The following is a 24,388-nucleotide window of genomic DNA, read 5'->3' as shown; positions in this document are numbered from 1 at the left end:
CAGCACACACTCATCAAGCAACTGCTATGGGACAGGCACTGCTCTAGACGTTGGGGATACAGAAAGGAACAAAACAAAGATCCCTGCCTTCGCGGAGCTCACATTCCAAAGAGGATGGTGTAGAAAGCAAACAAATATAGACCATCAGATCATGATAAACGCCATGAAAAAAAAAAAAAAAGCAGGAGACAGTGACAGGGAAGGCCATTTTACACAGGCTGCTGAGGAAGGCCGCTCAGAGGTGGTGCCTTAGAGATCTCAATAAAGTAACTAAATCATACATGCACATACGTACACACACACACAAAGATACATACACACATACAGCCAAGCACACAGTGCCTGGTATGGAAAATTAAGGTGATCTAATTTGACAGTTAAGAGTGCTCTCTCAGGGTATGCTTAAGTTAAGCAAAAAAAGGTAGAAGAAGAATTAATAATAATAATAATAATAATAATAATAATAATAAATAATAAAGACTGCTCCAGGGCTGACTGACACTGGAATTGTCACAAAACCTATATTCTCCTCACATTTTCCAAAATTCCCCCTCCCCTGGGGAATTACAAATATAAGAATTGTTTTTTCCTTTTTTTTTTTTTTTTTGAGACAGAGTCTCACTTTCGCACTGCACTGGAGTGCAGTGGCGTGATCTCGGCTCACTGCAACCTCCGCCTCCCGGGTTCAAGCGATTCTCCTGCCTCAGTCTCCAGAGTAGCCGGGATTACAGGTGCCGGCCACCATCCCTGGCTAATTTTTGTATTTTTAGTAGAGACAGGGTTTCACCATATTGGCCAGGCTGGTCTTGAACTCCCGAAGTCAAATGATCTGCTCACCTCAGTCTCCCAAAATGCTGGGATTACAGGCATCAGCCACCGTGCCCAGCTAATTTTTGTATTTTTAGTAGAGACAGGGTTTCACCATGTTGGCTAGGCTGGTCTTGAACTCCTAACCTCAAATGATCTATCTGCTTTGGTCTCCCAAAGTGCTGGGATTATAGGCGTGAGCCACCACGTTCTTTTCCTTTTCCTGCTTAGCAGCACACCAGACACCGAAGGCCCCTCCTATCAGGGCCTTACTCTACCTTCCCTGTCGCACAGTATTCCACTGTACAGACACCCGACTGATTCCTCTAGTGCCATATTAAGGCACACACAAGCCATGTCCCCTTTTCGGCTCTGACAAGCACTGCTGCAATGAATAACCTTAGACAAAGATCACTTCTCACACTTGGGAACATGTGTAGGTGAAGATTCAGGGAGTGGAGCTGCTGGGGTGAAGGGTGGGTGTGTGCCGGGTCATACTCACAGGAATGGCCAGAGTTCCCCCAAAGCGACAGCTCTGCTTTCCCTCCCACTAGCTCCGGAGAACCCTGGCTGCCCTCCACGCCACTGCCTGCAGCGTGTGCGCACGCTTTGTGCTCTGCCCTTCTGAGAGGTGCGAAGTAGTATCTCAGCATGATTTTAATTGGTATTTCTCTTATTATGCCCAGAGTCAGGTATCTTTCCATGTGTCTGAGAGGCCTTTCCTGTTTCTACAGATGCCGCCCGTGTCAGTGTGGGGGACTGTCATCTCCCTGGACAGTATTCTCATGCCAATATTCAAAGCCCTCCCACCTTTCTTGCCCTCTTCCCTCTCTTATGCGCCCCATTCCCTAGAAGGTGAAAGGCATGATGCCCACACCCTGCAAAGCCTGCAAGGTCAAGCATGACTGGCCCTGTCTGCTTCTTGCACCTTCTACTGCTCCATCCCACCTCACCAATGCTGCATCTATGTTCGGGCCTTTCAGTTCTTCCAGACTGGCTCTACCCCAGCTCAGGCTCTTCTCATATACAGTCTCCGAACCCTACCCTGGACTCACCCCTGCCACCACCGCTCCCCTAGACTGGCAAACTTTGACTGATGCTCTCAGCCCCAGCGTCACCTCCCCAACTAGCTACATGATGTCTTGGCACCCAGCATTTTTCCTCCACCATTCACCGCCTGTTTATCTGGGTGCTTTTATTTTTCTTTGAGATGGTGTCTTACTCTGTCGCCCAGGCTTGAAGCGCAGTGGTGGGATCACAGCCCAACCTCCCAGGCTTAAGTAATTTTCCTGCCTCAGTCTCCCAAGTAGCTGGGACCACAGGTGCGCACCACAATGCCCGGCTAATTTTTGTATTGTTTATAGAGATGAGGTTTCAGCATGTTGTCCAGGCTGGTCTCAAACTCCTGGCCTGAAGTAGTCTGCCCGCCTCAGCCTCCCACAGTGCCGGGATTCCTAGCTAAGTGATAGGCAAGTCGCTGTGCTCCGTTTTCCCTTTCTCCTTATGTCACTATTATCACTTCATTCATTCCCTTTAGCAAAGTTCAGTAAGGTGCATATTTGGTGGAACGGGTCATATCTGTAACAAAACAGACTTGGTTCCTGCCTTTATGGAGCTGACATTAAGGGGAGGGGAAAGCCCTGATCAGGTCAGATGAACAGCTCAGGGAAGAAGGGTGGGGTGGGCTTTGGAACAGCCCCCTGGGAGTGTGTTGAAGGAGACATCTGAAGGAGGAGTCGACATCGGCCAGGCCAGAAGGGAAGGGGTAGTAGGCAGCATGGCGGGAGGGCCAAGAAAGCAGCCCAGGAGCAAGGCTCAGACATGGTGCATTCAAGGAACACAGACAGGCCCGGCAGCTGGAGCACGGTGCACAGGGACTTACAGGATGAGGCGTGGGCGGGCGGCAGGCAGGGCCCAGAGCACGCAGGGTCTGGGGGGCCACAGTGAAGAGCTGGCCTTCCTGTAGAGAGCTGCAATGAGGTTTTAGTGTCACTACGGTCAAGAAGTGTGGCCCAATTGCTGTCCTTTGGCATCCTGCTTAAATGATTCCAGCTTAGAGGTCCTATGAAGATGTTATAGCAGGCACATGGCAGGGGACAGGGGAGCAATGACCTCATCCCTGCCTGTAGCTGATTGGCTGGGGGGTGGGTGGAGGACACCTGACTCAGCTGAGCCCGTCACAAGAACCCCTTCCTCGGCCCCGGTTAGTCCGGAGGGAGACATCCTCCCCTCCTCGGGTTGTTTTGGACTTGGGCTGAGAGAACATGGGGTGACTCTTTGGGGGCCTGTACTGCAAGGTGTATCCCTCAGCAGTCTGGGATGCCCAGGCTTCCTGTCCAGTAGAAGAAAAAGCAGAGAGAGAGACTGAATGTAAGAAAATGAATAACGCAGATCTAGAGGTGGGGAGTGAACAAGTGAGGAAGAGAATGCAGATACAGTGGCATGTGTATCCTGGTTCCAATCCCAGCACCCTGCCCGCCCTTCCCCTATGGGAGGTTTTGCAACCAGCCTGCTAGTGTGAGCTCACCTCTCTTATTAGTGATTGGTTCAGGGAAGATCACATGACCAGTGCTAGTCCAGTCAGAGAGGAGCTCTGAGGTTTTGCATGATGGCTGGGGGACAGATACCCTCTCTTTCTCTCAGGACAGGGATAAGGACACAAGCCTGAGCGGGTGCTGGCAGCTGGTGTGCAACTTTCAGGGGAGCCAGGTTTGAGGATGACACTGACATCAGAGGGAACAATAAAGAGACAGAAAGAAAATGGGTCACTGTCAATAGCCCCAGGCTCCTGGACCAGCCAGCCCAGACATCTGCCCCACCTCTGGGCTTTCCAGTTGAATGAGCCAATCCTTTCCCCTAAAATTTATGTCTATTTGAGTTGGTGTTTTTGTTACTTGCAACCAAGTAACCGACTGGTCCTGAGGCTTTGCTTCAGGTCTCTGGGCCGCCCCAGCAGCCTCTGGTTAAATGCACACTTTTTGCCTAAATTGCTGCAGTACAGGAATTCGGCCAATGACTCAACTTGCCCAACTTGCCCACCGCCTCCCCAGCTCTAGAATGCGGATAATTATATACACTTGATTGAGCTGTTAAATGGATTAAAAGTGATTTAAAGATTGTCTAGCACACTGTAAATTCTCAACACGTTAGCAATTACTATTCGAAAGCACTGAAGGGTAGCTGAAAAGTCCCAATCCCGGTGAGCGATCAGCCACACCCCTCCCCCGTCTTGTTTGTAGTCCTTTGTTCAGGTCAACAAGTCCCTTCCTCACAAACAGTCCCAGAGAACAGCTAACCCAGTTTCTGTCAGAAGGGTGGCAAATCTGACCTGGGGGTGTGGGTGGGGGTGGGCGATGGATCTGAAATGAAAGAGATTTGACTCAACTTCCCCGGTAGCTGGGTGGTGGAAAAAGTCCTCATGAGCTCATTTCTCCATCAGATACAAGCTGGGGTCTGAAGTTTCAAAACACAGGCTGGGGCATGCTGGCACAGTCCCGAGAGAGGACAAAGGAAAGAGCCGGGATGGAAGAGAAACCGCGACATGGCAGGTTCCAGAACGAGCTCTGTCTGTCGGGAGGAGGCTTCCCGGGCTGGATTCCAGCCACATCCGTTCTCTGGGCAGCTATGAGGCTGCAGGAAAAAGGGACCCTGCCACGTCTGTATTTACAGCTGGGAACTGGCGGTGGCACGGGAAACTCGGAAATAAACTCAAGTCAGGAAGTGAGAGGTGCAAGCTGCTTCCATAGCAACGCCCATCTGGGGATCCCTGCCCACAGCTGGAAGCATTCAGAAGTGAGGCTTATCTAGAGATGTACACCAAATTTCCATTTGCACCCAGAATATGATACTTCAAACTATAATTCCCTGGGGAGCCTCTGTGAATCCCCCTGTACTACAGCTCGAAAAATCCCATTCTTCTTCAGAGCACTCAGAACACAGTACTCATCCATATGGCTCTGTGGTTCTTGTGTTTTCTCCCTGGCTGTGGGCTCCACCAGCGGGGAGCTGTGCCTGCCTTGCCCATTGGTACCTGGCCCAGAGTAGGGTCTTCAGTCGATGTTTACTGAATAAACTCTCCTGTTTTCAGTTTTAATTTTATTTTTTGAGATGGAGTCTCACTCTGTTGCCCAGGCTGGAGTGTGTGATCTCGGCTCACTGCAACCTCCACCTCCTGGGTTCAAGCAATTCTCATGCCTCGGCTTCCTGAGTAGCTGGGACTACAGGGGCGTGCCACCATGCCCGGCTAATTTTTTTGTATTTTTAGTAGAGATCGGGTTTCACCATGTTGGCCAGGCTGGTCTCGAACTCCTGGCTTCGAGTGATCCGCTTGCCTTGGCCTCCCAAAGTGCTGGGATTACAGGCATGAGCCACTGTGCCCGTCAGTACACCAATGTTAACAGCAGCATTATTCACTATACTTAAAAGGTGGAAACATCACAAGTGTTCATCAACAGATAAACAGATAAGCAAAATGTGATATATACATATACATATCTTTTTTTTTTGTTTTTTTGTGTTCGTTTTGCTTTTTTTTGAGATGGAGTCTCGCTCTGTCACCAGACTGGAATGCAGTGACGTGATCTTGGCTCACTGCAACCTTTGCCTACCGGGTTCAAGCGATTCTCCTGTCTCAGCCTCCCAAGTAGCTGGTATTACAGGCACGTGCCACCACTCTCAGCTAATTTTTGCATTTTTAGTACAGACAGGGTTTCACCATGTTAACCAGGATGGTCTTGATCTGTTGACTCTGTGATCCGACCACCTCAGCCTCCCAAAGTGCTGGGATTACAGGCGTGAGCCACCGCACCTAGCCACAAAATGTGATATATACATATCATTATTATTTAGCCTTAAATACTAATTGGAATATTATTTAGCCTTTAAAAGGAAGGAAATCCTGATATATACAACATGAATGAACCAAGACATGATACTAAATAAAATATGCCAGTCACAAAAGGACAAATACTGGATGATTCCACTCATAGGAGACACTTACATTTGTCAATCTCATAGAGACAGAAAATAGGTGGCTTCCAGGGACTGGGGGCTTAGGGATGGAGAATATTGTTTTTCAGAGACAGAGTTTCAGTTTGCAAGATGAAAAATGTTCTGCAGATGGATGATGATGGATGCACAACCATGTGAATGTACTGAACGCCACTGAACTGCACGCCTAAGGTACATTTTTTTGGTAACTATGTTTATCAGTAATGTTACTGGGCATAATACAATATCAGAAAACTCGGGCACAGGCCCTGTCTTGCAGGTTTTCAGGTGCGCTTGGCTTTTCCTCAGCTTTGTTACTGGGTAATGTTACTGGGCATAATAAAATATCAGAAAATTAAACACTTGATTTCTAGGTTACTAAATGAGTTGTGCATATTTTATTTTTTACAGTTTCCTTAAAGGTATAACTGACAAATTGAAACTGTTTATACTCAAGGTGGACAACTTGTATATACGTATGCACTGTGACAAAATCACCACAATCAAGCTAAAGCTATTTATAAAACAGAAAAAAAATTATGTTATGTATATCATGCCACAATAAAACTTTTTTTTTTTTTTTTTTGAGACGGAGTCTTTATCTTTTTTTTTATTCTTTTTTTTTTTTTTTTTTGAGACAGAGTCTTGCTCTGTCGCCCAGGCTGGAGTGCAGTGGCGTGATCTCGGCTCACTGCAAGCTCCGCCTCCTAGGTTCACGCCATTCTCCTGCCTCAGCCTCCCGAGTAGCTGGGACTACAGGCACTGCCACCACGCCCGGCTAATTTTTTTTTTTGTATTTTTAGTAGAGACAGGGTTTCACCATGTTAGTCCGGACGGTCTTGATCTCCTGACCTCCCACCTCGCCCTCCCAAAGTGCAAAATAAAACTTTTAAATGGTTAATTTTGTGTTATGTACATTTTATCATACTTTATCATAATAAAAAAGTACTTAAAAACTGCAGGGTCAGGCATGGCGGCTCACGCCTGTGATCCCAGCACTTGGGGAGGCCGAGGTGGCAGGACTGCTTTGAGCCCAGGAGTTTGAGACCAGCCTGGGCAAGACAGCAAGACCTAGTCTCTATGAATATTAAAATCTACTAGCCGGCCGGGCGCGGTAGCTCAAGCCTGTAATCCCAGCACTTTGGGAGGCCCAGACGGGCGGATCACGAGGTCAGGAGATCAAGACCATCCTGGCTAACACGGTGAAACCCCGTCTCTACTAAAAAATACAAAAAACTAGCCAGGCGAGGTGGCGGGCGCCTGTAGTCCCAGCTACTCGGGAGGCTGAGGCAGGAGAATGGCGTGAACCCGGGCGGCGGAGCTTGCAGTGAGCTGAGATCGGGCCACTGCACTCCAGCTTGGGCGACAGAGCGAGACTCCGTCTCAAAAAAAAAAAAAAAAAAAAAATCTACTAGCCAAGCATGGTGGCACATGCCTGTGGTCATAGCTATTTGGGAGGCTGAGGCAGGAGGATCACCTGAGCTAAGAGGCTGAGGCTGAAGTGAGCTATGATTGCCCCACTGTACTCCAGCCTGGCCAACAGGGCAAGACCCTGTCTCAGAAAAAAAATTTTTTTTAAGTTTTTTAAAATGCAGTTCTTTCTCAAGATCAGAAGAACCACAAAAGAATTAGAGTTCTTTCATCTCAAGAGAAAGATGGGAGAGAACATAAATATCTAGAACAATATTGGGCAGGTGGAGGAATGGAGGTTGAGAGATCATCTTTGATATCAAGAACTTTCTAAGCAGAAATTGTACAGGCCTCAAGTACACCTTGAGGAAGGGTGGGGTGCAAACTTCTCTGGACACTCAAACATTAAGCAGAAAGCTTTATTCTGAAATAACTCCACCCAACCTCCCCAGAAGCCAAGCTCACACGATTTCTTAACTTTTTAACATTTTTCCTGTTTATGAAAGTAGTATATGTTTATCTATCTATCTATCTATCTATCTATCTAAAAAACTTGGACCATAAATGTACAAAGAAGATTACAGAGTTACTCATACTCTCCCCACCAAAGGGCAACTACTGTAAAGACATTGGTTCATTTCCTTCCAGTCTTTTTTTTTCCCAGCATGTATATAGAGAAGTGGGGAAGAGACATTTTCCCCCTTTAAAGTCTTTTGCATGCCTAAGCATGAGGGAAAAAAAAGAAAAAAAAGTCTTTTGCCCTGCTTTCCTAGGAGATTTTGAACATCGAGTAAAAAATAACATTTTTCAATGGTGAAATTAAGCCTATTTCCTCAAACCATGTACTGCTGGGGAGAAAAGTGCTTCCCTCTTCCTCTCCTCTAATTCTGCTTCCATCTGAACCACTATTTATAGACCAAGAGTTTTTTTTTTTTTTTTTTTTTGGAGACAGAGTCTCACTGCTCACTCTGTTGCCCAGGCTGGAATGCAGTAGTGTGATCTTGGCTCACTGAAACCTCTGCCTCCCGGGTTCAAGCAATTCTCCTGCCTCAGCCTCCAGAGTGGCCGGGATTACAGGCACCCACCACCATGACCAGCTAATTTTTTTTTTTTTTTTTTTTTTTTTTGAGACGGAGTCTCTGCCGCCCGGGCTGGAGTGCAGTGGCCGGATCTCAGCTCACTGCAAGCTCCGCCTCCCGGGTTCACGCCATTCTCCTGCCTCAGCCTCCCGAGTAGCTGGGACTACAGGCGCCCGCCACCTCGCCCGGCTAGTTTTTTGTGTTTTTTAGTAGAGACGGGGTTTCACCGTGTTAGCCAGGATGGTCTCGATCTCCTGACCTCGTGATCCGCCCGTCTCGGCCTCCCAAAGTGCTGGGATTACAGGCTTGAGCCACCGCGCCCGGCCTGCCCAGCTAATTTTTTAAATTTTTAGTAGTAGAGACGGGGTTTTACCATGTTGGCCAGGCTGGTCTCGAACTCCTGACCTCAGGTGATCCACCTGTGTCGGCCTCCCAAAGTGCTGGGATTACAGGTGTGAGCCACCGCGCCTGGCTGACCAAAGGTTCCTTCTTTTTTTGAGAGGGAGTCTCACTCTGTCGCCCAGGCTGTGGTGCAGTGGCGTGATCTCAGCTCACTGCAAGCTCCACCTCCTGGGTTCACACCATTCTCCTGCCTCAGCCTCCCGAGTAGCTGGGACTACAGGCACCCGCTACCACGCCCGGCTAATTTTTTTTTTTTGTCTTTTTGGTAGAGATGGAGCTTCACCATGTTAGCCAGGATGGTCTCGATCTCCTGAACTCGTGATCTGCCCACGTTGGCCTCTCAAAGTGCTGGGATTACAGGTGTAAGCCACCGTGCCTGGCTGACCAAAGGTTCTTAATCCTAACTGTGCATGCACATTACAACAGGATACGATAATATTGTCATAGCCACTATTAATTGAGGAACTACTACAGAAGAGGCAGTTTCAAACACTTAAAAAACAGTATCTAATTTAATCCTTAAATCCTACGAGGCAGGTACTATCATCATTTTACAGATGAGCAAACTGAGGCACAGAGAGGTTACACAACTTTCTCAAGGTCACAAAGCTGTTAAGTGGGGGTGGTGGGGTTTGAATCCAGGGCATCTGGCCCCAGGTACCTTCTTTCCCCTGGTCTACACTGTTCAAGACCCTGGCAATCATAACAAACTATAAGCTTCATTCAGGGCTAGGTTCCCAGTGTCCCTATCGCCAGGTTTGTCATGATTTTTCATACTCCTCTCCAGACTCATCCTGTTTCCTAAAGGAAATGAGAAATTGCTGGAATTCAGCAGAAGTGAGACAGCCGGAAGCTACAGCTGACCACACGCACACGTGGGCCTCCCGCTGGGCTACCCAAGAAACATTCTTAAACGATGACCTTTCTGGAGCAACCAGGGGTCAGTTCCTGGGTGGATCGCCCGCCCGGACTGAGACCCACCCAGTGCCAGATGGACTGCGGAAGCCCCTCCCTGGCGCCCACAGGCAGCGGAATGAAGAGCACACTGAGCGCTGGAAAACTCACCCACCACTCACTTCCATGTGCAACTAGAGAGAAGGCTGGGGGCGGTCGCCTGTTTAACAAGGATGGGCAAGACTGCTCATGTGCATCCAGGAGCGGGGCTGGAGTTAGCATTTAGTCACTGTGGAAGATTGGCCAGTTACGTTTTTGCCATCATTACCCAGGTCCCTGGAGAAGAGAAGCTTGTGGCTCCCTCCACCCCATGGTAAAACCAGGCCCGCAGTGAGCGGGAACCCAGGAGTCAATCACTGAGGGGGTTTGGTCTCCTCCCCCTGAGCAAGAAAGAGATGAGAAATTGATGCTTTGGCCTGAAATCCACTATCCGTCCAGTTGCTGAACCAGAAAAGGTCTCCCCACGAAGGGGATGAACAACGAACTGCAAGGTGGTCATTTACCCATTGCCACCCTGGCTCGGGGCCTTCCCGACTGCCTGTGGGCAGCAGGATCGCAGTGCTTTTCAAGATCACACAATTTTTAGTCTGTGTGTGTGTGTGTGTGTGTGTGTGTGCACGTGTGTGATAAGATAGGGTTGGTTTGTGTTCTGTTAACATGCTAAAAAAAAGTAGGGAGCAAGGTACAATGAACTCCCATGTACCCAAACCTAGATTCAAAAATTGTCAAGATTCTGCCATATTAGCTTCATCTATTCTTTATTTCTTCCTTTTTCCCCCTTTTCCTTCTTACCAAAGTATTTTATTTTGTTTATTTTAGACAGGGTCTCGCTCTGTCTCCCAGGCTGGTACACTGGTGTGATCTCAGCTCACTGCAGCCTCAACCTCCCAGGCTCAAGTGATCCTCCTGCCTCAGCCTCCTGAGTAGCTGGGAACACAGGCATATCTCACCATGCCTGGTTAATTAATTTTTACTTTTAGTAGAGATGAGGTCTTGCTATATTGCTCAGGCTGATCTCCAACTCCTGAGCTCAAGCAATCCTCCCACCTTGGTCTCCCAAAGTGCTGGGAATACACATGTGTGCCACCGCACCCAGCCTGAAGGATTTTAAAGCAAATGCCGGATATCATGTCATTTCAACTTTATGCATTTCAGTTTGCAGCTCTGAAAAACACAGACATTTTCTTACATGGCCATAATATTAGGCTGGATCCATTACCGATCGAAATTACTATGCCCCACCACATACTCCTGGAAAAAATTACTATGAATTCTTTCCTAGAAGATAAGACACAGCACTGGCTGGGCAACAGGGAAATGGGTCATCACAGCCTGCAGTAACAGAGTAATGCTCTTCTGGAGGTACTCTTGGCAATACAAATCCAAAAAGGTTTAACAAGCCATGAGTTGCTTCTGACTCAGATTTTCCATTCATGCACTCATCAAAAGAATATTTACTGATGTCTACCATGTGCCTGGCAGTGCCCTAAGCATTCTTCTCTCTGGTACAGATGTGGAAACTAAGGCACAGAGAGGTAAAGCCACTTGCCCAGGGTTATCTAGCTCTTACCGGCCAGGGCTGGGATTTGAATCCAAGCAGCCCAAGTTTATATGGCAATACCAGGTCCTGGCAAGGTGTCATTTGGGGTCTTCTACCAATTGGGAGACCAGTGCTCTAGGTTCCAAAGAGCACACACTCTCTCTCTTTTTGTTTTGTCTTTTTTTTTTTTTTTTGAGACAGAGTCTTGCTTTGTCACTAGGCTGGAGTGAACTGGTGTGATCTCAGCTCACTGCAACCTCTGCCTCCTGGGTTCAAGCGATTCTCCTGCCTCAGCCTCCCGAGTAGCTGGGACTTACAGGAGTGCGCCAATGCGCCCAGCTAATTTTTATATTTTTAGTAGAGATGAGGTTTCACCATGTTGGCCAGGATGGTCTCGATCTCTTGACCTCGTGATCCACCCGCCTCGGCCTCCCACAGTGCTGGGATTACAGGTGTGAGCCAATGTGCCCGGACTTTTTTTTTTTTTTTTTTTTTTGGAGACAGTCTCACTCTGTTGCCCAGGCTGGAGCGCAGTGGTGCAATCTCAGCTCACTGCAATCTCCATCTCCCGGTTCAAGCGATTCTCATGCCTTGGCCTCCCAAGTAGCTGGGACTACAGGAATGTGCTACCATGCCTGGCTAATTTTTGTATTTTGAGTAGAGATCAGGTTTCACCATGATGGCCAGGCTGGTCTCGAACTCCTGACCTCAAGTGATCTGCCTGCCTCAGCCTACCAAAGTGCTGGGATTATAGATGTGAGCCGCCGCACCCAGCCCAAAGAGCATTCTCTAACTGTACTGGTGAATGTCTACCATGTGGAATCTTCCCAAACCCTATGTATGAGGCAGGGGTGATTACCTTAATCCCACTTTTCAGACAAGGATACTAAAGTACAGAAGATGAAGGTATCTATTAAAAGTTGCACATGTACTTGTGGATATTATGTTGTGTATCTAGCATCTCTGCTTCATCTTCCCCCACTCACTCCCAAATACCACCTTCTTGGATAGGCATACAACCCAACTGGAATATTCCCTGGGGCTGGTATAAAAACACTGAGGACTGGCCGGGCGCGGTGGCTCACACCTGTAATCCCAGCACTTTGGGAGACCAAGGCGGGTGGATCACCTGAGGTCAGGAGTTCGAGACCAGCCTGGCCAAAGTGGTGAAACCCCGTCTCTACCAAAAATACAAAAATTAGCCGGGCATGGTAGTGGGCACCTGTAATCCCAGCTACCTGGGAGGCTGAGGCAGGGAGAATTACTTGAACCCAGAAGGCGGAGGATGTAGCGAGCTGAGATGGCGCCACTGCACTCCAGCCTAGGCAACAGAGTGAGACTCTGTCTCAAGAAAATAAAATACAGAGGATGGCAGTGGAGGATTGTGGAGTTGGTCAAAGGACACAAAGCTTCAGTTGGACAGGAGAAGTAAGTTCAAGAGAGCTACTGTACATCATGATAGCAACAATTACTAACAATACACGGCATACTTCAAAATGGTGGAGAGCAGAGACTTTAAGCGTTCTCACTACAAAAAAAAAACAAGTGAGGTCATGCGTTATGTTAAAGGGCTTGCCCTAGCCATTCCACAATGTACACACATACCAAAACAGCATGTTGCACACCATAAATAGATGTAATGTTGACTTATCAATTAAAAACAATAAAGGCTGGGCTTCCGCCTGTAAATCCAGCTACTCTGGAGGCTGAGGAGGAAGGATCATTTGTGTCCAGGAAGTCGAGGCTGCAGTGAGCTGTGACTGAACCACTACACTTCAGCCTGGGTAACAGAGCAAGATGCTATCTCTATATAAATAAATATTGGCTGGGTGTGCTGGCTCATGCCTGTAATCCCAACACTTTGGTTGGCCAAGGCAGGAGGATCTCTTGAGGCCAGGAGTCTGAGACCAGCCCTGGCAATGTAGTGAGACCCCATCTCTACACACATACCCCCTTCAAGAATTTAAAAATTAGCCAGGCGTGGTAGTGCACTCCTGTACTCCTAGCTACTTGGAGGCTGAGGTGGGAAGACTGCTTGAGGCCAAGAGTTCAAGGTTACAGTGAACTATGATCATGACCTTCACCCCAGCCTGGGTGACAGAGCTAGACCCCGTCTCGGAACAAAACAAACCACTGAAGACTCTAAATCCTCTTTCCACTGAGTTAATAAACCAGGAGGATCTGCCCCTGAATCCAGCCTGCTGGCAGAGCAAAGCCAAGGAGAGCCCCAGTGGCACGTGTGGGCCCCATACTCGGACTGTGTCTGAAGCTCCCCTCCTACAGACTTCCCAGTGACGTAAGACAAATTCACCTTTCAATCCAAAGAGGCTTCCTTGACCCACCCAGCATACACTGTCCCAATCCGCTTTCGTTCATTCTGTGCCCTCTGCCCAGGGCCCACCTCCTCAGGCCATTTCCCTGTGTATCTGGCAGAACTCCTACTAACCCTTTGAAGGCCAGCCCAACCACCCCTCTTCACAGTTCTCCCTGGTGGAGCCCAAGCCGAGTTTCTCTTTCCTGTGTTCCCCTGGCAGCTGCAGCTCACCTACTCACCACCCTGCATTACAGCTGGCTGGGAGTCCCCCCCGCAGGAAGGCAGCACTGCACAGGGGTTAAAACTGCAGGCTCTGTGGGAAGACATGGCTTCAGATCCCTGCTCTGTCCTCCAGGCTGTATGAGATTCCAAGCAAGCCGTTCTCTCACCTCTCTGATCCTTGATTTTTCTCATCTATAGCAAGGGTGGCAACAGCACCCACCCACAGCAGACACTTGGTTGTGTAGCGGATGCCACTGCCATCCCCTGTCTCTTGCTGTCTCCCACGGTACAGACAAGCGCTGCCCCAGCCTCCCTTGCAGCTAGGGCCGGCCCCTGGCTCCTTTATGGCCAATGGAACGTAAAGAGAGGTCTGCTGGGGGAGGGGCATTTATAAGAACATATTCTCTTCCAAAAGGAAAGGCATGTGAAGAGGAAACCCTTCCCCTACCCCTCCTCCCAGCTCGGGATGCCGTGTCTGAGGAAGTGATCCTCAGGCTGGGGCAGCCATCCCATGACCATGCAACGACCAACCCCGCCAGCACGAATAAAACGCCTGCACACAGAAACCTAAGTGCCTGGAGCTCCAGGTGAGCACCTCTGCACCGGCCATGTTTGCAATGACGCGGTCTCCGCTGCTCAGCCAGGAGACACCAGACATCTTGTTACCTGCAGCCCAATGTGTCCCAACCGACAGATGGAAAGATCACGCTGTAGAGGGAGGATTCGATGCCATCAAGCATGGAAAGTGCTTGGCACTCAAACATTGGTTAAAGATTATTACCACTATCACAGTTAGCTGCTCCAGGCCATTCCCCAGCTTTCACATCCCACTGCAGGAAGAGAAGGCGCTAGCAATAAACACTTGGTCCGTTTCCTCATCCGTCTTACCACCTCTGATGTGGGAAACTACAGCAGCTGGGGCAGCTGCTCTACTCTGGAGTGGCCGTGCTCAGACCTTTAGTGATTTTCAAGAGCCAAGGAGGAGACAGGCAAAGGGGGCCAAACAGCTCAGCAACCTCCTGAGGGAGCTTCAGCTTTTCCACGACTGAAAAACAACTTCACAGCCCCGCCCTGACCCCATTCGTCTCCCAGATCTACACGCACTGGCGCCACTTGTACCATATCCCAGAGCACCTGAGCGACTGCTTCCTCCACACTTTAACTACACTCATTTATTTTTGGCTTCAGTATCAACCTTAGCCTCACCCAATGTGGAAATAGCCAAGGGATACTAGGTTTGACGTGCTGTTTAAACTCCTTCCCTGGCCAGGCACAATGGCTCATGCCTGTAATCCCAGCACTTTGGGAGGCCAAGGTGGGAGGGTTACTTGAGGCCAGGAGTTCAATACCAGTCTGGGCAACACAGTGAGACCCCCATCTCTACAAAAAATAAAAATAAGAAACTTAGCCAGGTGTGGTGGTGCACACCTGTAGTCCCAGCTTCTTGGAAGGCTGAAATAGGAGGATTGCTTGAGCCCAGGAATTCCTGGCTGCCGTGAGCTATGATAGTACCACTGCACTCCAGCCTAGGTGACAGAGCAAGACCCGTCTCTAAAAAAATAATAAAAAAATAAAATTACTTTCCCGCTATGCAATGAAATAAAAGCACAGTTATTAAAATACTTCAAGTGTTTATTCATATGGCACCTTGAACAATCCGTGGAATCCTCTGACCTTGGGAAACCTGTCCCTGTGGCAAGACAACATCACACCTGGTTGACACGCTCCTGCCCCCTCCTTCACAGACTCTTTCAGGTACATTCTGGAGACAAAAAGGCTCGAATGCTAGCTCTGAACAAGCCCTCCAGAGGAGGAGCTCTCCACAGACTCCCCCGTTAGGGATCTGTTCCCTGGAACATATCTGCGATTTACACTTTCCAGTTATGATGCTTTCCAGAATGGTTTAATAATAATAGCCTGGCCACCAGAGTGAAACGCTGTCTCTACTAAAAATACAAAAAATTAGCTGGGCATGGTGGCGTGCACCTGTAATTCCAGCTACTCGGGAGGCTGAGGCAAGAGAATTGCTTGAACTCAGGAAGCGGAGGTTGCAGTGAGCCAAGATCGTGCCACTGCACTCCAGCCTGGGCGATAAGAGTGAAACTCCATCTCAAAAATAATAATAGCAACAAAAATAGCCAACGCGCAATGAGAACTTTCTCTGTGCCAAGAGCTGGTTTAAGGGCTTCATATAGATCGCCTCGTGATCCCCACAGCCCCATTTGAAGTGATGTCATCCCCATCTCACAGATGAGGAAACTGAGGGTCAGGGGGGCTAAATCACTTATTCAAGGTCTCATAACTCAGACCTGACACAGTCAGGGTTTGAATCCATCTGACTGACCACAGGGCCCACCCTCCAGTGCCCTCACTATTCTGCTGTCTTCAGAACAACCAACAGTGACTGGGCACGACCTCTGTGCTTAGCGCTGTGCCTGACACTGACCCAGCGAGTCTGAGGATCCTGCCGGGGTCACACAGCTGGGAGTACCAGGGACCTAGGTCCGCCGACTTCCTGCACTCACACTCGCCCTGCACAACTGACCAGAGTCAGCATGTAGGCAATCTGAATGGAGCCTCCCAAAGCCTTGGGGGACATGTCACCACTTTTCAAGGCCAAAGGGGAGTGGCTAAGTTGGAGTTTTCTAGAACCATCCCATTCATAATTTTTTTTTTTTTTTTAAGACAGACTCGCTTTGTTGCCCAGGCTGGAGTGCAGTGGCGCAATCTCAGCTCACTGCAACCTCCGCCTCCCAGGTTCAAGTGATTCTCATGCCTCAGCTCCCAAGTAGCTGGGATTACAGGCGTGCGCCACCATGTGCAGAAAATTTTTTTATTTTTGACAGAGACAGGGTCTCGCCGTGTTGGCCAGGCTGGTCTCAAACTCCTGACTTCAAGTGATCCACCCGCATCGGCCTCCCAAAGTGCTGGAATTAAAGGTGTGAGCCACTGTGCCCGGCCCCATTGATCACATTATCTGTGCAGTTCCTCCTTGCCTGGTTGTTAGGCCTCAAGCCGACATTCTCAATTGCACGTTATGATTGTGACAGCTCATGCCACGGGGCGTGCTTACCTTGAGTGCCAGGGCCCGTGCTAAATACTCCCCAGGTACCGACTCACTCAGTGAACCCACAGCCTTAAGAGGTCGGGACTGCTCTGGCCCTTGCTGTAGAATGAGGAAGTGTAGCCCAATGGAGGCTAAAGCCACTTGCCTAAAGCCCTGTGCTGGAAGTGGTGGTTCCTGAGGCCCTGGCTGTAGCCACATGGTGACACTGCCTCCCATGAGGATGCCTGGCTGTGGACTGAATACTCTGCATAAGATGACCTCAGTGAATTACCATCCTTTCTCTCTCCCTCCAGCCCAAACTCAACGAGGCAGGTATTTGAAAAATGAAGAGCCTGAGGAAGGAGGTGAAGTCACCTGCCTGAGGCCACGCAGCTAGTGCAGGGTGGGGCCCGGACACAGCTGCCTGCAGTGTGACTCCAAGCCATCAGCTGCAAGGCTCCATGGCCTCACACCCAACTCCAAACGCCCCAAACCCCACCCCGGTCCCAGCAAGCCCCCAAGAGAGATCTGTCTCCAGCTCCAAAGCATCAGGTGGAGGGTCATCTGTGCGACAGGTCATTGTCACAGGGCTGTCTTGAGTGAAAGGAGCCTCTGGAACTCCAGGGCAGAGAGCTCAGCTGCTGCATTCCTGGGGACAGTGACTCTGCACAGCCCCTGCCAAGCCATCTGCACAATGGGCCCACTGAACTCACATGCAGGTGGGGTACATAAGCCAGCCCAGGGCTTTCCAGGGTGACAGCAGCTGACCGGCCACATAGCTTTCTCCCTGCCTTCAGGTTTTCCTCCATGGCCTTTGCTCTGGGGATGTGGGGAGGCAGTTCTTCCCAGAGCACCAGGAATGGGAACGTCTGCTCCTTTCCATGCTGGCAGGGTCTTCCTCCCATCCCCAGAGAGCTCAGCCAGTTTGGCCCTGTCCAGCCATCTGATGTGTCCACAGAGTGCTTAAGAGCGTGGAATTGGAAGCCAGATGGACTGGGTTCAAATCCCAGCTTTGTGACTTTTTTTTTTTTTTTTTTTAAGGTCAGTAAGCTCTTTCTCTTCTCTTCTCTCTTCCCTCCCCTCTCCTCCCATTCCCCCTCTCCCTCCCTTCCTCTCTATTCCCCTCCTTTCCCTCTCTTCTCTTCTTCGAGATAGAGTCTTGCACTGTTGCCCAGGCTGGAGGGCAGTGGCACAGTCTCAGCTCACTGCAACCTCCGCCTCCCGGGTTCAAGCGATTCTCATGCCTCAGCCTGCCGAGTAGCTGGGATTACAGGTACACGCCACTGTGCCCTGCTGATTTTGTATTTTTAGTAGAGATGGGATTTCACCATCTTGGCCAGGCTGGTCTTGAACTCCTGGCCTCAAGTGATCTGCCCGCCTCAGCCTCCCAAAGTGCTGGGACTGCAGGCGTGAGCCACCATGCCTGGCCCCTGCCACTTACTATTAATAGCTGTGAGGCAGTGGACAAGTTACCTCCCCTCTCTTTGCCTCACTTTCCTCATCTGGAAAAGAAAGCCAACAACAGTACCAACGCCACTGAGTCATTATGGGGATTAAAAGGCACTCAGAATAGGGCCTGGCACTGAGAGTGTCTGCTGTTGTTGGTACTAGCGGTCCAATTAAACACACACGCGCCCCTTGAGTGGACGGAGAGGTCCGCTGGGCCTCTGAGAGCGTGTAGCACTCGCCAGCCACAAGTCAAGGAAAAACCAGACTTCAGCAAAGAACCCTACTGGGCTGCTGGCAGCAGAGGACACGGTAGCCTAGACTGGGGCGGGGTTCTCACTGTGGGCTGACTAGCTGATCAAGAGCTGTACTCGTCGTCCACCTGCAGTTAAGTGGCTGTTGCTGTATCTATTCCTTATCTCCATGCCCAGCCAGAAGACAGCGTTCCGAAGGCAAAGTGGGTACTCAGATCCCATCGGACCTGGCTACCGCCGAAGTTCCGCAGGTGTTCACCCCATGACCCCGCCTGTCTCACTGGCTGCCTTCCTCCCATATGCTCAAGGAAGTGCCCAACACGCAAGAGGCCCCAAAAAGACATTTAGGAATGAACGGAGGTTTTTAGATCTTTCAACAGGAACACCCACCACCTTGCCAGGCCTAAAAGAAACCCGAAAAGACGCCTCTGTCCCTCCCCCCAGGTAGCTGGTGATCTGGTCCATCCGGTCACAGAAATCAAGATGTGGGTATAAAATGACCTGGGAATTCTTCCAGGGTGGTTCAGCAACCAGAAGAGGCTTGGGGCCGTGGGGCAGAACCAGGGGCTGACCCCACTCCAGAATCTCACAGAGGAAACACAGAGAAGGAGCCTCCCCTCCCCCACTCCGCCAGGTAGAACCCTAAATATGCATGAGAGCTGCACAGGCAAACAGAAAGCACGGGGGAGGGGTGTCCACGTCAACAAGCCCAGCAGGGAACCCCAAATCCTCTACTCTCCAATGGCCTGGCTCAGCCAGGCCCCAGCACCCTGACTGAGTGCACGGGAAGCCAAGGCTCATTCTGGCTGTGCCACCCGACAAACAGTGCAATGATGTAGGGAGTTAAAGAATTCATCCTAGCCAGGTGCGGTGGCTCACACCTGTGATCCCAGCTACTCACTGGGGAGGCTGAGGCAGGAGAATCGCTTGAACCCAAGAGGCGGAGGTTGCAGTGAGCTGAGATAACGCCATTGTACTACATACAGCCTGGGTGACAGAGCGAGACTCTATCTCAAAAAAAAAAAAAGAATTCAACCTAAGCAGAGAGGCCTGATGTGTGTTCTGGCGATTTCCCTATTCAGAGGGAGACCTTGGGCAGGGACTTAATCAGAACCTCCATGTCTTCATTTGTAAAATGGAGCTCAAGACAGGTGCTGCATAGCTGGGTGCAGTGGTGCACTGAGATTACGCCTGTAATCCCAGGGCTTTGGGAGTCCAAGGCATGAGGACTGCTTGAGGCCAGGAGTTCAAGACCAGCCTGGGCAACACCGCAAGATCCCCGTCTCTACTGAATATTTTTTAAAAATTAGCCGGGCATGATGGTGCACACCTGTAGTCTCAGTTACACACGAGGCTGAGGTGGGAGGATGGCTTGAGCTCAGGAAACGGACGTTGCGCTGAGCCATGACTGTGCCACTGCACTCCAGCCTGGGTGACAGAGCAAGACCTTGTCTTAAAAAACAAACAAACAAACAAAAAACAGGAGCTGCCCCACAGAATTAGGAGGGTTTCCGCGGGAGGATGCACAAGGCCAGGCATAAAGCAGCACTTAAGTAGCCGTTCACTCATTCTCTCCTCAATCGCACAGCCAACACCTCCCACATGGCAGGCACTGTGCTGGGGAAACCACGGGAAAGCAGACAAGGGCCCTGCTCTAACGGGGCTTATATTCCATGAGGGAAGACGGTAAATAAATGGAATCCATTTTTGTTTGGGGGTCAGGCGTAAAGAAGGCCTCACTGGGAGGGTGACTTCTAGGCAGAGAAACCTGAGGGAAGCTTCGCAGGAGCAGCCAGAGGACTGTGTGGAGCCGGAGAGAGGACGGTTCGCGCAGACACCCTGGAGAGCGAAGGTGCCTGCTGCGTTCTAGCAGCAGGGAAACGGTCAAAGGACAAGGCAGAGAGGTGACAGCCAGATCACAGGGGCCCAGTGGGCCACAAAAAAGACACTGACTTTCCTCTTTTTAATTTTTATTTATGTATTATTTATTTGTTTATTTATTTATTTTTGAGATGGAGTCTCACTCTGTCGCCCAGGCCAGAGTGCAGTGGTATGATCTCGGCTCACTACAACCTCTGTCTCCCGGGTTCAAGCGATTCTCCTGCCTCAGCCTCTCGAGTAGCTAGGATTACAGATGCCCACCACCATGCCTGGCTCGTTTCTATATTTTTAGTAGGGACAGGGTTTCACCATGTTGGCCAGGCTGGTCTCAAACTCCTGACCTCAGGTGATCCACCCACCTCAGCCTCCCAAAGTGCTGGGATTACAGGCACGAGCCACCGCACCGGCTTCTCTTTTTAATCAAAAAAAAAAAAAAATTATAAAATATTTTGTAGAGACAGGGTCTATGTTGCCCAGGCTGCTCTCGAACTCCTGGGCTCATGCAATCCTCCCTCCTAGGCCTCCCAAAGTGCTGAGATTACAGGCGTGAGCCACCGCACCTGGCCTTGACTTTTCTCTTGAGTGAGATGCAGCCATGGGAGGTTCTGAGCAGGGGAGGGCCATGACATCAGGTGTTCACAGACCCCACCTGGCTGAGTATGGAGGACAGACCACGAGGGGTAGGGCAGGAGCCAGGGGGATAAGGAGAGACTGCTGCCTTAGGCCAGTGGGAGCCAAGGATGGACAGGACCAGCATGGGGACTGTAGGAGGAGGGGAGAAGAGAGTGAATTTGGGACGATTTCCAAAGGAGATAATGCCACCAAGCCTAGAATTTTCTCTACTGTTATTAAAAGGGACTTTATGGTGACTTCATTCTGATTCCCACTCTCCCAACACAAACACCCAGCTTGGTTTATTATCCTTTCCCCACTTGCTAGTCCAGCCACACCCACCATTTACTGAGCGGTAAGGGCGCTGGGGCAGTGTCTGTCAAAGCGCGGCAGACGGGAGATGCACCAAGAGCTTGTATCCCCACTGGGGCCCTGCCCCAAACTAAAGTGGCCATGACTGCTGCTGTAGGACCTGAGCATCGATGTGCGTGACCAGTGGGCCCAGCAGGTCCCAGGCATGGTGCAGTTTGAGGGTGTGAGGCCGCTGGTAACCAGCTAGGGATAACACTGCCCCACCTCTATTCCAGGGGACATTTGGAGACACTTTTGATGATCCCCGCTGGAGGTGCTGTTACTGGCATCTAGTGGGTAGAGGCCAGGGATGCTGCTAAACATCCCATAATGCACAGGACAATCCTGACATCAAAAAGTGATCTAGCCCCAAAGCTCAACAGTGTCAGGGTGCACAAACCCTGGTCTAGGCTCGCAAATCCTAATGGGCAGTCAATCACCAAGAGGTCTGGTAAAGATGCAGCTAGGGATTCAAAGTGCGTGTCCCACATTCTACATATCTCAAAAGCAGACTTCTAGGCCCTTGATTCTGACAGCTGCGGTCTGGGAAACAGTATCATCAACATCACCTAGGAGCTCACCGAAAAAGCAGATGCGGCCGGGCGCAGTGGCTCACATCTGTAATCCCATTGCTTTGGGAGGCCAAGGCGGGTGGATCACCTGAGGTTGGGAGTTTGAGACCAGCCTGGCCAACGTGGTGAAACCCCATCTCTACTAAAACTTTGAAAATTAGCCAGGGGTGGTGATGCAAGTCTGTAATCCCAGCTACTCCGGAAGCTGAGGCACAAGAATCGCTTGAACCCGGGAGGCAAAGGTTGCCTTGAGCTGAGATCGCACCAAAGCACTCCAGCCTGGGCGACACAGTGAGAGTCTGTCTCAAAAAGCAAAAAAAAAAAAAAAAAAGAAAGAAAAAAAAAAAAGAAAAGAAAAGAAAAAGAAAATGCTAAATTCCTCCTCAGATCAGATGAATCAGAACCTGCATTTTATCACGATCCCCAGGTGGCTCTCAGCTACGTTCAGTGACTGTGAATGCCCCTGAATTCAGAGTGTCCCTGAAGGCACATCAGGGAGCTAAGAAAAAAAAGTCTCCGTGCCCAGGCCTCAGGCCCTTTACACAGGAAGCGGGAAAAGGGGAAAGGCAGGCACGGGCACGCTGTAAACAGTCCCCACCTGATTCTAACAGGGTTCGTGCAGCCAGGGTTAAGAAAAGCAGCAGCTGCCCTGGAGGAAGCAGCCTTCTCTCTCTGACAAGCAGCAACAGTCCTTTTTGTGCAGGCACCACACAGGCCCCCAACGCTGCTGGCGACAAACATCCTGACAATTCTCAGCTTCCTGGCATCAAATAACCTGCTCCCCCCAGCAGAAGGGCTGCTTTTGGCACCTGAAGGCTGGCTGACTGCCTGACGCCAAGCTCCTGGGCAAGAACCGGGCTGGTGTGGAGAAACAGAAGTCAAACGCAAGTGTCTTAACTGTTGACAAGAAACTAGAGGAAAGAGAAAGTCGTCTCACCTCAAGTTAAAATTGGAAGGTGATACACTTAACGTAGCACATCCTGGGTGCACTTTTCTAAGCGCAGGAAATACTGTCCCATTGTACAGATGGGAAAGTTAAGGTGAGGCACATGGAAGGCATTTGCCCAAGGTGTGAGTAGGGAAGCCGGAGCTGAAGCCCTGAATCTGGGCTCCTAACTGCGGCTCTATCCAGGAAGCCCTGTTGCTTTAATACCTTCCCCACCTTTGACACAAAGAAAAGAGATGGTTAATTCCCCACAGCCTCAAGCAGCATGCCCAGTCTGGCCTGGCTGCTTTCTGGAGCTTCTCCAGGGCAGACAGCTTTGGGCTGATTTACTCTGGGGGAGAAAGCGGGCTTCAGGCACAGAGCACCACCGCTTTGCTTCTATGATGGTGCAGCTGGGTCACCTTTGGAACAAAAAGGACAACCACGTTCTTGACTGGGAAGTCAGGGAGCCCACCCAAGGGGCGAAGGGTCTCTTCCCTGTGGCCCTGCGTCCCTGGGTAAGGGCCCTGAGAAGGCTGGGAGGAGCCAGGGAGGGGCCCGGTCTCTGGGCCCACCACCTCTCTTCCTAGATGCCAAAGTCAGCTCCCCACAGACCTCCTCTCCAAACACCCCTGGGATGGACGCAAGTGGAGGCTTTGGGGAACAAACTACCTATCCCTCCCACCACATTCTCACCCTTGTTCACCCAACTGTGTGCATGGCTGGCTCCTTTTCGTCTTTCAAGTCTCAGATTAAATGTCACCTCCTTGGACAGGCCCCTTCCTCAGCCCTCTAAGACACCCCTCCCACCAATACCACTCACTTCACCTTATCCTGGTTTAGTTTCTTTCCTTCCTTTCCTTTCTTTTCTTTCTCTCTCTCTCTTGCCTAAGCTGGTTTTGAACTCCTGGCCTCAAGTGATCCTCCTGTCTCAGCCTCCCCGGTAGCTGGGACTAGAGGCATGGGCCATCACACTCGACCTAAACAACTGTCTTTGTAAAATTGGCCGGGCATGGTGGCATGTGCCTCTCTAGTCCCAATCAGGAGGCTGAGGTGGGAAGACTCCTTGAGCCAGAGAGGTTGAGGCTGCAGTGAGCTGAGATTGTGCCACTGCACTCCAGCCTGGGCAACAGAGAGAGACCCTGCCTCAAAAAAAAAGAAAAAAAAATTTTTAAGAGATAGAATCTTGTTCTGTTGCCCAGGCTGGTCTCAAACTGGCCTCAACTGATCCTCCTGCCTTGGCCTCCCAAAATGCTACAATGGTTGAATGTCTTAATGGCACTACCAATCACTTCTGATAAATACTGTTTATTTCTAGTCTGTCTCCTCCACCAGACCTTGTACTCCAGGACAGCAAGGACTAGGTCTGTCTTGTCTGCTGCATACCTGGGCACTGAAACTGTGTTTAGCACAGACAAGAGGTCCTAGAAACATTTGTTGAAGGAATCCACAAATCTTGACTTCCAGTCAGGTTCATGAAATGACTATTCTCTTCTTTAGGGATCACCACAACAACATGCCCTAGTTGGCCACAGAGCTGCCTGCATGAGAGGCATCTGTGGAGTACCAGCCATACTCCACAGC

The 24,388-nt window shown here is 50.1% G+C and overlaps 1 protein-coding gene across 5 annotated transcripts in view; it reads right to left on the bottom strand.

Moving 5' to 3' along the window:
- Nucleotides 1–24,388, bottom strand: part of LOC105495419 (signal induced proliferation associated 1 like 3) — a 310,011-nt gene that overhangs the window by 208,890 nt on the left and 76,733 nt on the right. The gene's annotated exons all lie outside the window — the stretch shown is intronic.

The sequence above is a fragment of the Macaca nemestrina genome, chromosome 20 (assembly GCF_043159975.1).
Source record: "Macaca nemestrina isolate mMacNem1 chromosome 20, mMacNem.hap1, whole genome shotgun sequence".
NCBI lineage: Eukaryota > Metazoa > Chordata > Mammalia > Primates > Cercopithecidae > Macaca > Macaca nemestrina.
This window is presented reverse-complemented; position numbering and strand designations above follow the sequence as displayed.